The sequence below is a fragment of the Orbicella franksi genome, chromosome 3 (genome assembly GCF_964199315.1).
Source record: "Orbicella franksi chromosome 3, jaOrbFran1.1, whole genome shotgun sequence".
In the NCBI taxonomy this organism is placed as follows: Eukaryota; Metazoa; Cnidaria; class Anthozoa; order Scleractinia; family Merulinidae; genus Orbicella; species Orbicella franksi.
The window spans coordinates 34,045,414-34,049,201 of NC_138147.1; the positions used below are offsets into that span (position 1 = coordinate 34,045,414).

General features: G+C 41.0%; 1 protein-coding gene across 1 annotated transcript in view; it reads right to left on the reverse strand.

Annotated features, from left to right (window-relative positions):
• Positions 1-3,788, reverse strand: part of LOC145482237 (uncharacterized) — a 157,550-nt gene that overhangs the window by 102,388 nt on the left and 51,374 nt on the right. The window lies entirely within an intron of this gene.

A 3,788-nucleotide genomic window follows, 5' to 3' on the forward strand; every position in this document is an offset into this window, starting at 1 on the left:
TGTGCACAGAACTCTTGCACCGAAGAAACTGCCACTCTAAGTAAATATCTCTTTCTTGGTCTCTTTTTCTTCTTGATCCTATTTCTTGATCTATCCCTTTAATCAATCCTTTTACTCGATCGATCGTCATCGTCGTCTTCACACTTATGCATTGCATCATATCCACATTTTTAGCAAGGTACGTATTTATTATTTTTAGATAGCTGAGTCACGCAATTCCAGAGAAGTTTCAATTTTTTTTTTTTTTTTTTTTTTTTGCATTTTGACTAGATCTTTAAAATTAATTCTGATCCTCGAAACACAAGGAGTACTGAATATTTGTCACATAAACATGAATAAAAAACATCGTGCCGAAAATAGTGATCAGTAATAGCAGATGTTCGTCGATAATCGACTGGGAAAATAGTTTTCGAGTTTAAGCCAGAGTCTTCCGAAGATGTCCTTTAGTCTTGTTACGCAACCTTTCTTGACTCACGTGACGAGCACGAGTGTTGACGTAACATGAGAAACGACAAGGTATAAAAAGACTGTTGCACAGTCAGCAAAATCATAATTAGCTTGCCACTCTCAACAGTGTAGGTATGAATGTAAACGGTGTCTTAATTTTGAATTGTATTTTCCACAGTGACCAAGATTGATAGAACCTTTGAAGTTTTAAATATGATTACCATCCGCCGAGTAAGAAAATGCCTCCGGGTAGCTTTGGTAGGCGGGAAAATGTAGTGATTCCATTGCCTACTGAAGAAGAGAGCTCATTACAAGACAGACTTTATGCAGACTTTATGCTGACATTGTTGCATATTCGTGTGAATACTAGTGCAGTGAAGTATTTACATGACGAGTAATATTTGAAAGTTCTCTAAAAATTGCGGGAGCCTAAAAGGCTCATGCAATTTGAACGAACTCCTGTATTAATTTACATTGCAGTGCAAATTTACCAGTTATTTGGCCTGCTCTCAGCCGATCACAATGAAGTAATTTTCTCAGTCATATAATAAAAGTCATCATAATTCAGTACAGGTAGTTGCACTGCGAAAGGTATTTTTCCAAAGGTACCTGAAGTCTAATTAAGTTTGACTAGTAAAGTCAAAATAAATATTGGAAGGTAAACTGAATGATAAATGTCAAACTCTGCACAAATTGTGACGTATTTGTCTGCCTTTGTACGTCGATATTAAATTTTGCTACCTGCTTAATTGGAAAATGTAAGAATATACAGTTGAGTATTTTTGAGAGGACGCGAGAAAAAAACTCCTGCAGCCTAGCTGCCGCGGTGCAATTTGAATACATTTATTTTCTGTCAACGTTTACAAATCAAAACATAATTACTCTGTTGGACTTTTGGAGTGGAGTGGAGTGGTAGACTTCCCACTTTTCGTCTAGCTCAAGTATGACAACCTTAATGTCGAAATTGACTCCTACTTCATTTTTATTTGAAGCAGTTTAAGACGGTTTTTGATGATATTGCCTTCCTTTAATTTCAGAGACGCTCAACACAAGCTTGATACATCGTTACTTAAAGTAGCAGCAACGGAGCAAAGGAATAGCCAACCGGATAAGGACATTGGAAGACATCCTAAAAATTCGCCTGCGGGTGAAATAACATGGCAAGGCGAGCGATCGACAAATCGATGAAAACGTGTACAACGAAAACACACATCACTGTGCAAACTGTCATTTGTTGCAAAATGAATATGGCCGTGATCTGTTTGAGCGGGACCTCGCACAAAGAAATTTAAGACTTGCAAGCTACCGGCTCGAGGACGATCTACAGAGACAGAGGAATAGGCAAAATAATGGTATGGACTTGACGCTTTTTCCTTCATTTGTATTTTACCTACTTAGTAACTTACGCCTCGTACCCACCACCCCGCCTTTCACCCCTGGGGCACATTGGTTCCTGACAAGGATCCTCCAGTCATCTCTGTCTTGGGATTTCCCAAGAGAATATGATCCGCTTTCCTCTCTTGCTGGCTCCTGGTCAGCCCCAATCTCCTGATGACCCCTTCTAGGTCTTGCGTCATGTGCAACCGTGTGTAGGTTATACTCTCGATCCGCAAACCTCCAACCATCATCACGACAAAGCCCTGCCCTGGAAGCTCCAGGGTAAGAGGAAAAGGGGACGGCCAAGAAACACCAGGCATCTTTAAATTTTGATTGAGCTAGCTTATGATGTGGTTCCAGTGCACTTTGATCTTTAATCAGACCACAATCTTGTGAGTCTAAAGTATTGCATAAAGGTGGACACACCTATTTCAATATTAGACTGTGATCCTGGATCTAATTTCCAGGCCCTTGCCTCAATGTACCCGGCCACAGTCTAGACACATTGTGGAATACTGAGCATTATCTGTAGTAGTGCAGTCTTTTTTTGAGTCTCACTGATTTGTGTTAATTCTTTGTTGACATGACAGCATTGTGCACGAAGATCAAGTCTACCTATCTGTTTGATTGTTTTTTTTTTTCTATGCAGGAGCTGCGGCTGCTTTTCAAGAAGACAAACTGGAGCATTCACATGACAAACCAGACCAATCCAGCCCCAGGATGAGCTGGCGATACTCAGAATTACCCAGCGCTAAGGTGCCATCAAGGCTAAAAGATGACCTTAAATCTTCAATATCTACTCTTCAAGATCGTGGTTTTACCAACACAAATACTCAAGGCACTCGGAATTTTCTTCATGGGTATGCAAATTACTTAAGCGATAGCGAAGATAGTATACGTAGTTCTCTAGATGGCGACAAAGACGGAGATGATAATGATGCTAATGATCGTGCTCATGATAGTGATGAGAATAATAATGATGATGATGATAACGATGATGATGACGACGACGACGACAAGAATGGCGACATCGGTCGAGACGCTTCTTATTCGTGTGCAGACGGAAATATCTCTGTGGCGTCGGACAGAGTCAATGAATCTGTAACACAGGAGTCTAGTTTTAGCTTCCATATTAGCAGCTCTAACGAAGAAAAAATCAACAGCAATGAGAATATTGATTGTTGGCCAGGAAACAGCACCAACAACAATATTTCTGGTGAAAAAGTGTACGACAAAAACAAAGACAGTAGTAGAAGTAGTGAAGGTGACGATAACGCCAAGCTTTTAGCGGCTGGAGGTGCCACTCCCTACGCACATAAGAAAAAGTCTCCGATCGTATCTATAGCTAGTAATGTCACAAGTCAGGGAGCAAAACCAAAGACTTCATCACAGGCACCAGTGTTTAGCAATGTGGTTGACCCAGACCTTCACGATGGGAAGATACCATCTCTAGATGTGACTGGTATTAGTCAAGGATTCCTTACCCGGTATACCACCGATCAAAGTCTTCCATACAGCTCAAACACTGAAGATAATGACTTGCCAACCAGCGAATCTACCTCTTCCACTGACTGGCCCCACACTTCCATCACTAGTAATGACAACTCCTCGACATCATGGAGCCTGCCCGGACCTTCTTTTCCAGATAGAAGTGAGCCAACACGGTTTTGATTGGTTCCACCCAAGTTCCAATAAACTAGTAGTTCATCATTTTCCTGCCTACACTCAATAAAGAACTTATATTATTATGGTTGATTTTAACCTGTCATTTCAACCCATGAACAGAGCTGAACAGGAAGTTGTCATTACGTGTATTCAATAGAGTCCTGTGAAGAACTCGACTCTGCTAACTTAAAGTAGTAGAACTTGCACTACCTCATGCAAGTTGCATGAGGTAGTAGGCCATTACCTACACGCGTGTTAGAGAGGCGCGTGTGAGAGAGACGTTCGAGAAAGGCGCGTGC